Here is a 14,613-nt window from a genome sequence, read left to right on the forward strand (position 1 = left end):
GTCCCTGCAGCAACGCCCAGTCCGGCCCGCAAAGAACCGGCTGCCACCGCGACCCTCATCCGCGCCGCAGGCGTAACGCTGACCCAGGCCGCCGCCCTGCTAGGCCCGGCCCGCCGAGACCCCACCGCCGCAGCAACGCTCGTCCGCGCCGCAAGTGAGGTGCTGAACCAGGCCGCAGCCACGCCAGGCGCGGCCCGCCAAGCCCCGGCCGCCGCAGCGATGCCCTGCTCGGCCCACCAAGACCCGGTCCCTGCAGCGACGCCCAGCGCCACCTGCACAGATTCCATCACAGCTGCGACGCCGATCCAGGCCGCCGCCATACAGGGCGCGGCCCGCCAAGACCAGGCCGCCGCCATGCCGGGCGCGGCCCGCCAAGACCAGGCCGCCTCCAAACAGGGCGCGGCCCGCCAAGACCAGGCCGCCGCCAAACAGGGCGCGGCCCGCCAAGACCAGGCCGCCGCCATGCCAGGCGCGGCCCGCCAAGAAGAGATTACCTCATCATTTACCCCGGCCTGCAAGGCCAGAGCAGACACCGCTCCCCAGTCCAAAGAGGTCCCTGCTAGGAAGACCCTGATAGGAGAGGACCCCGAATACTGGAAGCTGAAGGCTGACCTAGAGGCCCAGTTCCCACAAGAGATGGTGGATCGGTATCTGCTCCCTCCGCATACCCCCAAGAGGATTCCAGCAACCCCTGCAGCAACCACGCCAAAGAGTCCCCCGCCTGGGCCTGCTGAAGAAAGCCCATCCCCAGCACTGCCACCAAAGGAGTGCCAAGAAGAACTAAGGGGGAGAGGAGGCCAGGAAGCTGAGGAGCTGACTCCGGAGCCACCGGCAGTGGAGCAATACTCAGAGCCGGAGATGTTACCCTATTCCCGTTGGGATGAGGAGGACTTGACACCGTCTGCAGATGAAGATCAGCCCAGAAACCTCACCTGGGGCCCTGCAGGCATTGAGGTAACAGCCCAGCAGAACCCAGCCCGCAAGACAAGGCGTCGCAACAGAACAACGCTGTCCCCTGCACCACAGTCTCCAGAGCAGAGAGAAGTCACAGCCAGAGACCTACAGGAGAAAAGGTTCCTGAGAAGAGCCAAAGCCCAGGTCAGAGGACCCCTTTGCAGAGGAGTAGTAGAGGATTTCAATTTGAGAAGTGGATATGGATTCATTGTAGCGCCTGGTATCAAAGAAGGGATATTTGTCAACAGAAGAGATGTGAACGCTCATCTGCCTAGAGGACACCCTGGCAGAAACTTAAAGATGGGAGACACAGTGCAGTTCACCATGCACCAAGGAGAAAGAGGCTGGTATGCCTTAGATGTAGCACCATGTCCCAAAGAAGAAAGAAAAGACAGAGATAAAGAAACAGATGCAGCAAAGGAAACAGATGAAGATCAAGAAAGAAAAGACAAGGAACCTACAGATGAGACTACCTCAGACGACGACAAAGAGCAAGAAAGCAGCAGGTGCCGCAGCCCAACAGGCCAAAGCCCTGGTATGGAGGAGTAAAGGAAAGTAAGAAGTTCAGCAGTTAGAAAGTTAAAGTTTTGAAAAGTTTGTTTTGCAACGTTTACGTTTAAGCATGTGCCCACAAAAACTATTGTGAGAAAACCATAAACCTTAAGGCTATGAACTGGCTATAGCCACAAACTCTCGCAGTGTAAATAGTTACACCAGAGGGCACCACCACCACCAGAGTCAGCCTGTTTAGGGGCTTGGCTCGTCTGCAACCAGGAGGAGCCCGTCCGTATATAGGGCCTTGGCTCACCTGCGACCAGAGAGCATGCCTGTTTATGGGGCCTGGCTCTCCACCACAAAGAGGGTACCTGGTCAGCATCAACTGTGGAGGCCGCCTCTGCATCCTGCCAGAAGAGGCTGAAGGCGCGGATCCACCAGGCCAGGTATACCCTGAAACCACCAGCCCATGTAAGCCGCCTCTACATCCTGCCAGAAGTGGCTGAAGCCGCGGCCAACGTGAAAGGGTTTTGGGTGGGTTAACGGACTTGTGGGTGGAGGGTGGTGATGTATGGTACCTGGTGCTTTTAAAAATGTTTTACCATGTTTTAATGTTTTATGCATTTTAAAAATGTTGTCTTGCAGCCCGAGGACGTGCTGGTGATAACTAAGGGGGAATGTGGCGCCCCTGACCTGGTCAGGCACCACTGAGTACTGCACCCATGCTGGGAACAGTACAACACAGGTAATCCAGAAGGCTGACCGGGGTGTGGAACACAGGCGCATAGTGATCAGGTCTCACACATGTACCCATGAGAGGACCCCTGGGGAACCCAGGAGGGGGAAAAGCCTTCACCTTCACTGGAATAGTGGAGGGGGCCAAAAGCCTCCATCTCCTCTCAAGGGGTGTGGTAAGAGAATTTGGTTGCTAGGTGGCGTAGGCAAGAACAGGAGAGGAGGAGCAGTGAGTCAGTTAGAGCAGAACTCCATAGGGCTCAGTGAGGAGCAGACCTGTGGGGCTGTTGCTGTCTAACAGCGCCCGCGCAGTGGCTACTGACGGGGGAGAACGGTCAACTAGGAGTGCTACCCGAAATCCATCTTCAGCTAAAGAGAGAGCACGGAGTGGGAAGTAAGGAGACTGCTAGAGAGTACCAGGCCCAAACGGGCGGCAGATCCCGAAGCGGAGATAGATCCAGCTTTCTTTTGCTAAACCTGCCGGTGTGGGGCTCTCAAAGCCCACGCCACAACACCACAAAAAGCCGCAGCCACGTAGCCACAGTTAGGGCCCATAGCTCACAGGAGGCAAGAAGCTGGAGTGATCTGGCCCAGGCAACAAGCACACGGCAAACGAAGGGGAGTGAGGCTTCAGCAACTTCCCTGGGTGACCCCCATAGGGACTCAAAGTCGGGGTTACCCCAAACCACCAAGGGCTAAGGAAGGCGAGTTAGTAGTCACCCTCACAAGTCAGCCTGAAGGACACCTGGTTCCCGCCTGGTTCATCCCAGCTACGCCCGGGTTACTCACCCTGCCACCTGAAGTGAGTAAAAACCCTGAAAGACATTCTGCCTGTGTGGAGTTATTCTGCGCCTTGTGGTACTACGCACCTACACAGGGCCCTGGGGCTTGCCTCGCTCTCAGGGGGCTATTCCAACTAACTGCACTCACCATCAGCCCCAGTCGTCCCTCAACCTGCAGTGGCGGTCCCCCACTGACCGCAATACTGAGAGTGGCGTCACGACAAGAAGAAGGTTTCCTACCTGTGACAAGATCCAGCCGAGTGGAGTCCCTGAAGGTAATGCACCGACACTACACCTGTGGGGCTTCACACATATCTAGACGGACAGTGGACAAGGAACAAGACCAGACTGTGTCAGAGAACTTTACTTTACTAAGGATGTAGTGCAGTAGCGTAGCTACCGGGGGGGGCAGAGGGGGCGGTTGCCCCGGGCCCCATGCTCAGAGGGGGCCCACTAGGAGCTTTTGAGCTGTGAGTGCTGCAGGGGCAGAGCAGAAACCCTTGCCCAGATGACGAAAATACATGCTAGTGGTACTGACAGGACCTGCGATGATGTCATGCCCATGTGACCGAGTGGGAGGAGCCAAAGTTTTGCCGGTCAGAAAACAAGCGGCCTCAGGAGATACTGATTCCTGAAGGAGATGGGAACTTGTAATGAGGTAAGATGGGGGTGCAGGGTGAGTGCATATGAGGGGTGTAGACTGTGATAAAATAGTGTGAAGGGGTGCAGGGTGTTTGAGAGAGGGGTAAGTTGGGGTACAGGCTGTATAGGGTGTCAGGCAGGGCCGGAATTTGTGGGCCCTGGGTGAAGGAGTCTCAGTGGGCCCCATCCTCACATAGACACACACATACAGATACGTACACATACAGGCATAAGTACATTTACTTACCGTATTTTTCGGATTATAAGACACACTTTTCTTCCCAAAAATGTGGGAGGGTAATGAGGAGTACGTCTTAAAATACGAATGTAGCTTATTGGGGTGGTGGAGAGGGGTCTCAGGAGGCGGGGGAGATGCTATGCGGTGTGCAGCGTGGTTCTGCTCTGAGCGCCAGACAGCGCGGCTCTGCTCTGTGTGGCTCGCTCTGCATTGTGCAGCACAGCGGGGCCCAGCTCTGTACGGCTCGCTCTGTTCTGCAGCACGGCTCTGCACTGTATGGCGCAGCTCTACTCTGAGCGGAGCGGCTCTGCATTGTGCGGGACTCCTCTGCTCGGTGCGGGGCTGCTCTGCTCTGTGTGGTGAGCGGTAAGGCACTGGTCATTCTGAAGATGTTGGCGGTGAGGTCTTCTAATAATGGCGCCTAAAGTCGGCTCATGTGTAGATGGAGCTCTCGGCTTAAGCTCTCATCTGCGCACACGCAGACTCCCGCCGCCTTTATTTGAAGAAGACCTCACCGCCAACATCTTCAGAATGGCCGCTGCATTACCGGACGCCGCACAGAGCAGACCTGCACAGAGCAGCCCCGCACATAGCAGTCCCGCACAGAGCAGAGCCATGCCGAGCAGAGCAGCCCTGCACAGAGCAGAGCTGAGCAGAGCAGCCATACAGTGAGTATCTGGCCCTCCTCTGTACCACTCACAACATCGTCATACTCCACTACCGCCCCTGCCTACTGTGACCACTGCTCCTCTGCCAGCCCCCTCCCTGGTAAGACACCACTCAGATTATTATAATAATAATCCCATTTTTTTTTTCTCTAAATTTGGGGAGCGTTTTATAATCCGGTGCATCTTTATAAAACGAAAAAATACGATATTTAAAGAGAAATTAAGAAAAATACATATAAATAGACAGAAATTTATACACAGTCATACACACTGACACATAGATATACACATCATACATGCACACACAGATACATTAGAGATATTATTAATTTGGAGAAGCCGGCAACAGCCTCACTCACCTCCCCTGCTTGCCTCTGTCCAGCTCCTCCTGGGAATGTGGCTGTGCAGGCCGCACTGCGTGATGGCCGTCACTAACAGACATGGCCGCATACAGTACACACAGACTGCTGTATATATGTTTAGCCCCGCGCATTACCTTCAGGTGCAGGTTGTCGCAGGGTCTCCACGGGTTTGGAAATCTTCTGGTCACAGGTAGGTTAACTTCAATGGGGAATTCGTGACGCCACTCTCGGTAATTGCGGTCAGGGTGACCGCCACTGCAGATTAGGGGACGCCTGGGGCTGATGTTGGGTGCAGTTAGATGTGGTGGCCTCTCGAGAGTGAGGCTGGCCCCAGGGCCCAGTGTAAGTGTGTAGTACCACAGGTCGCAGAAGAACTCACACACGAAACAGCAGTGTCTTTCAGGGTTTTTACTCACGCTTGCTGGTAACAGTGAGCCAACCCGGGCAATGCTGTGATAAACCAGGGGAGGAACCAAGCAACCTTCAGGCTGATCCAAGGGTGACTGCTGACTCTCCTTCCTAGCCCTCTTGTTTTTGTGGTGACCCAGACTTGAAGTTCTACGGGTTCACCCAGGGAAGTTGCTTCCACCTGTTCTCCCCTTTTCGGCCCGTTTGCTAGTAGCCTGGACCAGGTAACTCCGGCTGCTTGCCTCTTGTCACCTATGGGCCCTCTCGTTGCTACGTGGCTTTGGACTCTGTGTTGGTTTGGTGAAGGGCATGGAGTGCCCCCACCTGCAGGTTTAGCAGGCCAACTGAATGGGCCCCTGCTCTGGGGATCTGTAACCCCGTGCGGGCAGAGTCTACTGACAGTCCCTATACTCAGCCACCTCTCTGCACTCCAGCCACAGGTGGTTTTCGAGCGGCACTACCAGGTAGCCCTTTCTCCCCCGCCAGCAGCCACTGCACCTGCGGTGTCTGACTAGTGACAGCCTGCAGGTTCTCCCTCTGCGACTGCTCTCTCTCCCTCGGCTTCACTAACTGACTCGGCTCACTACTCCCTCCCCTCGGTGCCTGCCTCCGCAACTTAGCAACCAGCCTGTCTACCACACCCCTTGAGTGGAGATGGAGGCCACGCCCCACCCTGGATTTCCCAGGGGTCCCCTCAAAGGTCAATGTGGGAGACCTGGTTACTATGTGCTCGTGAGTCCACACCCTGGTCAGCCTTCAGGATTACCTGTTTTTTACTCACTCAGCCTGAGTGCAGTACTCACTGGTGCCTGACCAGGTCAGGGGCGCCACATATACATCACAGGAGGGGCTAGGGCTACAGTATATACATCACAGGAGGGGCTGGGAGCATAGACATTACTGGGGCATAGATGTTACTGGGGTAGTATACAACTCTGGGGGGCATACACATTACCGGAGTGGGTGGCATACTATTCTGGGGTGGTAGCGCATACGGCTCTGGTGGGGCACACATACGGCTCTGTGGGGCTACACATACGGCTCTGGGGTGGCAGCACATACGGCTCTGGGGTGGCAGCATATACGGCTCTGGGGTGGCCGCACATATAGCTCTGGCAGTCCCATACAGCTCAAGATGGGTCACCTATTGGTCTGAGAGGGCCCATACAGCACAGGAGTGGGGACCCATACAGATCGGGAGGGGGGGTGAATTATACAGCTCAGATGACGAGGGGGTCCTATACAGATTGCTGGGTAGACCATACAGCTTAGGAGGGAGCCACATACAGATCGGGGGTGAAATATACAGCTCAGGTGGAGGGGGGCATAAAGCGTGGGAGGAGATGTACTGTGCTCAGTGGGCTGGGGGACGCTGGCTGGAGCTGCACTGTGGCTCCTCTTCATCTGTGGGACTGGAGCACACTGTGCGGTAGCTCAGGCTACAGGTGAACTTTAAGGCTAGGTTCGCACACTGCGTCTTTTTGACGCTGCGTTTTTGTGCGTTTTTGGCCGCTAAAAACGCACAAAAACGCACCTGCGTTGAAAAAACGCGTAAAAAAACGCATGCGTTTTTACCGCGATTTGGTGCGTTTTTGGCTGCGTTTTGCTGCGTTTTTTATCTCTGCGTTTTGTTGCATTTTTCCTATGCATTGCATGAGGGGAAAACGCAGAAAAACGCAGGATAGAATTGACATGTCCATTTTTTTTTTCAAGCTCAAAAACGCAGCTTAAAAAACAGTTGTGTGCGGACAGCAAAATTGAAAACTCATAGACCGCGAAAAACGCACTGTGCGCACATAGCCTAATAAAGGAGGGGCACAGAGCATTCAACAGTTACTGCTGTGTGTCGGTGTGGATCAAAGGGTTGGCAACCGCACTATTCAGGATCCAGGATAGTGCTTCTGCCAACCCAAGCAATGCAGTCCCCGGAACTCAGCCCGGGGCCCGCAGGACTGAAGATGGCGAGTAGACACCCCTAGCTGTCCAGAGCCCCGGCATTTGCCCGGGTGTGCCGGATGCTGATGCCGGACCTGGATGTAGGGTGTGTGGAATATGGGGGTTTAGGGTGTTTGAGAGAGGTGTAAGTTGGGATCTGTGTAACATATAGGGATGCAGCATGTGTGGCATGGGGTTGTGGCGCCCCTGCGGTCTGGTTGCCACAGCAGTGTTGCCCTCCTCAAAAGGGTTAATGCTGAGCCTGGAGGTAGTTGGGGACGTCCATTGGCCAGTAAGTACCATCGTCCAACACAGTTTCTCCCCCGGGCCAGCAGAGGGAGCTCTAAACCTGGAGTTCCAGGGAGATTCCTTAAGCTCTGACCTGGGGGAGGAGTTAGTCAATCTGTGAGGAGAGTTCAGTGAGGAAGGAACTCGAGTAGTGTGGTGTGTGAGCTGGGAGCTGAGCCGGATCGTTCAGCCCAGGAAAAACACAGTCCACAGCGAGGCAAAGAGGAGAAGGACATTGGGGAGTGGAGCGCAGCCAGCTCACCCCGAAGTCATCGCTGAAAAAACGAATACCGAAGTTCGGTGCCCCTCGAGTACTCGAGTACAGGTGGTTGTATCCGGAGGACGAGAGAACTGCAGGGGTCCATCCACCCCACACCCGGAGGTGCAGCTGTGGAGCCAGGACTTGGAGCCAGGATAGGAAGAGCGGCACCTGTGACAGTCCACGCAGCCTGCCATACGGGGGAGGTAATAAATTACCTCAGAGAGCGACAGAATGGGTCTCAGCATTGCTGAAGCAGCGGGACCCTGCCTACCCAGACAGAGCGTAGGGAGCAGGCCTCATTACTCACCTGGCCAGTGTGAGTTCCCTGACTGCTTCCAGGCTACCGGATCGCCACTACCAACTGTAACAGACACCCTGGAGGTCACCAACTGAGGACAAGTAAAGGAGAAGGTAAAAGAAATCATTGTCTGTGTCTGTTCCTTTCCACTGCCCTGTTGGCCCTGCACCTCATCAACAAACACCATAGACTTTTCCAAAGGTTGCCCCGGGGTACCAGCTCCTCCTGTGGGGAGCAAGAAACACCTCAGCTGCCACAACATCAGCCCCGGAGGTCCCTTCCAGCAGCTGCGGCTCCATAGCCGCACAATTCCACAGGTGGCGTCACGAATAAACTACAACTCCCATCATCATCTCCCCCATCAGCCACATTAATTGACTCCGCCAGGGTCACGGAGTCGGGCCCTGCCACCGCTGACCACCCCGGACTAGTCCGGCCCGACACCGAGTCACCTAAGGCCCTGGGGCGGGCGAGTCAGGGTACACGGTCTGTGGGATATGGAGGTGCAGTGTGTGTGATATGGGGGTACAGGCTGGGGTGCAGTGTGGGATATGGAGGTGCAGAATGTGTGTGGGATATGGGGGTGCAAGATGTGTGAGGTATAACACCACAAAGGAGGTAAAGATGAGGGACAATATAAGTGCTCCACCATGGAGCTGTATATGCGAGGAACTTTTACTGTAAAGTGTGGGAGGGGGAATAGGAGCAGTCACTCAGTATATAGAGTGACAGCACATTATGGGAGACAGTAAGGACAATGTGAGGGCACAGTATGAGAGGAGCAGTATACGAGGGACAATATGAGGGCACAGTATGAGAGGAGCAGTATACGAGAGACAATGTGAGGGCACAGTATGAGAGGAGCAGTATACGAGGGACAATGTGAGGGCACAGTATGAGAGGAGCAGTATACGAGAGACAGTGTGAGGGCACAGTATGAGAGGAGCAGTATACGAGGGACAGTGTGAGGGCACAGTATGAGAAGAGCAGTATACGAGGCACAATGTGAGGGCACAGTATGAGAGTAGCAGTATACGAGGGACAATGTGAGGGCACAGTATGAGAGGAGCAGTATACGAGGGACAGTGTGAGGGCACAGTATGAGAGGAGCAGTATACGAGGGACAATGTGAGGGCACAGTATGAGAGGAGCAGTATACGAGGGACAATGTGAGGGCACAGTATGAGAGGAGCAGTATATGAGGGACAATGTGAGGGCACAGTATGAGAGGAGTAGTATATGATGGACAATGTGAGGGCACAGTATGAGAGGAGTAGTATATGATGGACAATGTGAGGGCACAGTATGAGGGCAGCAGTATACGAGGGACAATGTGAGGGCACAGTATGAGAGGGACAGTATACGAGGGACAATGTGTGGGCACAGTATGAGAGATGCAGTATACGAGGGACAATGTGAGGGCACAGTATGAGAGGAGCAGTATACGAGGGACAATATGAGGGCACAGTATGAGAGGAGCAGTATACGAGGGACAATGTGAGGGCACAGTATGAGAGGCGCAGTATACGAGGGACAATGTGAGGGCACATTGTGAAGGCTGCACAGTGTGAAAAGACAGCAGTCGGGAGAGAGGGTAGACTGCTGAGACCCACACCCCGCAAACAAGACCCTCCCATCTACGATTAACCACTCCGAGACCAAATTAACCAAAATACAAACTTTATTGTATTGTATTATTTGTTTGGCTCAAAACCGCTGTGACTTGAAAAGATTAACCAAAAGATAGAGAGGGAGGGTGGGACAGCAGCGTCCGGATCTCACAAGGTGAGGAGAGACCGGAACCAGGAAGAGGGGGAATATTTATAGGGGAAAGAGTGCGATCATGGGAACATTCCCATTGGATAACACCCCTGGAAGGGGAGGAGGGAGAATCGGACATGAGAGGGAACTTAACCCCTTACTACCAGGGCACAGCTGTCAGGGTGCATTCAGTAAAACACTGACATGCCCTATAGACTGCTGAGACCCACACCCCGCAAACAAGACCCTCCCATCTCCGATTAACCACTCCAAGACCAAATTAACCAAAATACAAACTTTATTAGGAGAGCTTTATCAAAATTAAACAACTCTCATCTTTTATTGTAGATGGAGGTCGGTCACAGCACAATGAACCATTATTAATCAATACTTTCAAACGAAACTTTGTGCCAGGCCGGACTTCCGGCGCACTTTAGCTTTCGTAACCGAACAACTGTTTGGCTCAAAACCGCCACGGAGGAGCAGAGGCCCAAGACTGTGCTCCGACCCCCACCCATAAAGAACAAAGCCTGCTCAATACCATCTTGCGGCGGGAATCGAGGTCATTTCACCCAGTGTGAATGACTAGGACCACTGGAGTTAAGGCAGACCTGGCAATCTCCACAACTTCAGGTATAACTTGAGCCCATATGAGACCCCTGATGCCTCTCCAATTCACCTCGAAGCCACGAAAGCCAAATATAGGAGTGGCCCAGTAACCAAATTACAGACTTAGCCGCGCCTAAAAGGAAAAAACTGTTAGTGACACGTATACAATAAGGCAAACCTGTTTAAGTAATTGATTAAAGAAGCAATAATTCCGGACTAATACATTTCGCAAAACATGCAGAACACCACCGGCTTATGCATAGGGCAATCCCGCCCAAGTGGGCTCAGTCGCCGCCCCTATCCAAAGGAGTGAGTACCAAACTCGCTGGCGGGCAGACCCAGAAACGTTAAACATTTACGAAAAACCGCTAAGAATTGGAATCTCGTCAGAGGGGAACCGTCTTCATGGACTAGAATGAAGAGTTACCATGGCGCAAAGTGATGTAGTTACGGATCAGTCTAACAGGGCACACTGGGCCAGGAATAGAAACAAAAATAACCAGCAGCTATTTAGGGTTTGATCAGTCTTAGATTGCCAAATTCTTATCCTTAAACCCCCATTACCTGATGTGATGTCGTCATGCCGAAGGCCCCCGTGGGTGCCTCCGGCAGGAGAAAGCAACTCACCAATGCGCAATGCGCCAAAAAGGCTATAGTAAAAGAAGCAGAGAAAAGAGCAGACTCGAAAGGAGGAGGACAAACGGCGGAGATGTGTCCGATGATACTAGGAAGAAGGCTAAAAGAAACCGGCCTTCTGCGCTCCCTTCTAGGCTGCCCCCTGACCCACGCCTTAACTGCTTGTTGGACTATTAAAAATTTAGTAATGTCCAGCCAACCTCGTAGTTTGAAATGGAAAGCAAGCCCCGACCGCTAGTACAGGTGATACAGGTACTGGCATGTAACATCCAATCTGGCAGAATCAAATGTAGAAACCGTGTAATTTGCTGCGAAAAAACTAACCATTCCGCCCATGCCTTACCGTAAGCCAGCTGGGGCCCCTGAAGACGTCACCAACGGCATCAGCTGCATTCCAACAGATCCCATATGCTGTGTGGGCACGATATTCCCTCTGTTTGGGCAAAAAGGACAGAGCTGTCGGAACTTCTGAAATTGAAAACGGGAAAGTGAGTCGGCGATAGTGTTGCACCTGCCAGGCACATGGCGAGGCCGGAACCAAATATTGAGCTCAAAACTTGAAGCACAAAAATTTAAGTAATTTTATAACTGGCAAAGAGGATGAAGTCAGGTGATTTATCGCGTGCACCACCCTCATGTTGTCAGTCCAGAATCAAATCCGTTTATTTCTGAAGGGCGGGCCCGAGATCGCGACCGCTGTCACAATGGGGAATAAATCGAGGAGAGTTAGATTGGACACGAGACCATTGGCGTGCCAAGATTGGGGCCAATGCTCAGCACACCATTGAACACTGGAAATAACACCAAAACCCAACGATCCAGATGCGTCGGAAAAGAGTGATAGCTCTTCATTGGAGACAAAGTTATCCTAGAAACAAGTTTGCCTATTGTACCTGGATAGGAAATCATTCCAAATGAACAAATCAGCCCATAGGCGGGATGTAATCCTGGTACGGAGATGGGGAAGCCAAACGCCTTTTGTAGCCAGTGATAACCTCTGGGAAAAACTCGACCCATTGGCATGACGAGACAGGCAATACTAGAAGGCCCAAGAAAGATTGCATCTGACGGAGGGTCACTCTACGGACCGAACAAAACCCCATGATCAGTGAGTGCAGCTTCAATACCTTGTCATCTTGGAGATGAAAAAACCATTGCGTTTCAATCTATCTCAATACCAAGAAAAGAAAGGACCGGCAAAGGACCGACTGTTTTTTCCTTTGACAATGGGACACCGAATCTTGACATCAAGCTGCAAAACGTATGTAATAGAAAGTGGCAGTGAGTGGAATCTTGGGGGCCTACAAAAAGAAGTCATCAAGATAATGAGTAACGTATTGAGAACCGGATTCAACTTGTACAACCCATTCCAAAAAAGAACTAAATAGCGCAAAATAGGAACAAGAGATTGAGCATCCCATAGGAAGGCACGTATCGTAGTCATAACAACCGTCTGCAAAACATCCCAACAACTGGTAGCAATCAGGGTGGACCGGGAAGAGGCGAAAAGCCGAAACAAAATCTGACTTGGCCATCAGCGCCCCCGGTCCCGCTTGCCGAACTAAACCCACAGCTTTGTCAAAAGAGACATACGTGACTGACGTGTCCAATTCAAGTATACCATCGTTGACAGATGAACCTCTCGGGTGAGACAGGTGATGAATTAGACGGAATTTTCCTGTTTCCTTCTTAGGAATGACCCCAAACGGAGACACCCGAAAGTTGTAAAAAGGTATCACCTTAAAGGGTCCCTTAAACCTGCCTTTATCTAACTCGCTGTTTAGTTTATCAAGCAAAACCTCATGGAGTTCTGTCGCAGACTTTAGATTCCGGACAAAAATGGGTTGTCTGTTAAGGTTAAAAAGGGGGTAAAGAATCCAAAAGTGAAGCCGAAGTGCAGCTGAGCTGCCGCCTCTTTATTGAGGTACCGATCAAGCCACGGCCCCGTCTCTGATACGCTCACTGGTGTCTCAATTTTCAGGTGAATTTGACGACTTTTTTGGCAATTTTGCCGAAGGGCGGGAGCATTTTGCTGCTGCATGGGGGCCTTCTCAGGTAGAGCATTCAAGCTTATATCTGCAGAGACCAAAGAATCGGCAGTGCCGCTGGGTCTACGCACGGCCACTGAACTGGAACCGACAGAGCTGCCAGGGGCCGCGACATGAAAGGGCACTTTAGGAGTCATCATGAAGCACAACCAGGAGTCCGTAGCTTTAACCCCCCCACCCTAAGTGTGGTTGATGGGCCAGACGACGCCTGAAATCTTCGTCATAACGCCATCACACAGCCCGCCGTGCGCCTTGTACACGTTATATATGGAGTCAACATATATAAAAAGCTCAGGACAACGGTCAGGATGTTTCTGACCTATGGACACCCTAATACGAAAAAAGGCTTGCAGCCAATTATTAATAGTTTTTGCAACCCTGTTTTTTTTTTTTTTTTTTGTTTTTTTTTTAAAAAGGCCGTTCAGCAGAATCCTCTCCTTGTCTACAGTAAATTGATCAGTGGAAACAAGCGACTAAATGTCTATATAATCATTTGCCCAAATTTTTTTTTTTTTTTTACAGTCTCTGGGTCAAGGTGAGAGCCTAAGGTGGGGGGGTGTACCGCAAAAGAATGTATCCTTATGTATATCAGCCCTAGGAGGGGGCTCGTATCTCTTTTCAGGTTGATTTCAGAATAATAAAGGGTTAACCCGAATTTTTTATTTTTATTTTTTTTTTTTTACTCGGGGTAATTTAAATGAGCTAACAGAGCTTTTAATGACATAGCTGTAGTATCGGCACCTCCCAAGCCCCAGAATAATTGTACTCACCGACCGCTGGAGCATCCGTGGGATTCACCGATATATGTTGAGCCGCTACCGATCCGGCGGCATGTGGTTGAGCCACATAGGGTTCGGCATCTCGCTGGCGGCATGATCTGCGACGAGAGTGCCTGCTTGATGTCCTGGAGTCGTCGGATGAATCAGCCGTGGTTGATGGCTTACGCCATCCTGATGACCGAGACCGACGGCTTCTGCGAGAGGATGTGGACCGTCGCTCAGAATAGGCAGAGCGGCGATCGCGATCCCTACTAGATCGTCTGCGTCTATATAGGCTACGGGAATGTGAGGAGTCAGAGAAGTCGGAGGCAGCGGAGCGGTGTCCGCGCCCAGGCGTCGCCTACCATGGGCCGTGCTTCCAGCACCCGCTGCATCGTGGACAGGGAGGGCCCAGGGTAGGTTCTGCAGCTCCGGGGGCAAGGCCGACACTGTATGTGATGCGTGAGGCAAGGCTATCCCCTCTGGTGCCGCTGGGGGCAATGCCAGCACCTGCGGAGCAACAGGATGCAAAGCCATCCCAACAGTAGCTGCAGGAGCAGCAAGTGGCAAAGCCATCACCGCAGCTGCTGCATGAGCCAGAGCCATCACTGTTGCCGCCGCAGGGGGCAAAGTCATTCCCCCACTCATGTCCATGTGTTGAAGAGACAACTGGGGAGATAACATTGTAGTTGAGGGAGAAGCTGCCCCCACCCTGCCTGCTTCTCCATTAGTGC

Source organism: Anomaloglossus baeobatrachus, chromosome 6 (assembly GCF_048569485.1).
Source record: "Anomaloglossus baeobatrachus isolate aAnoBae1 chromosome 6, aAnoBae1.hap1, whole genome shotgun sequence".
Lineage (NCBI taxonomy): Eukaryota > Metazoa > Chordata > Amphibia > Anura > Aromobatidae > Anomaloglossus > Anomaloglossus baeobatrachus.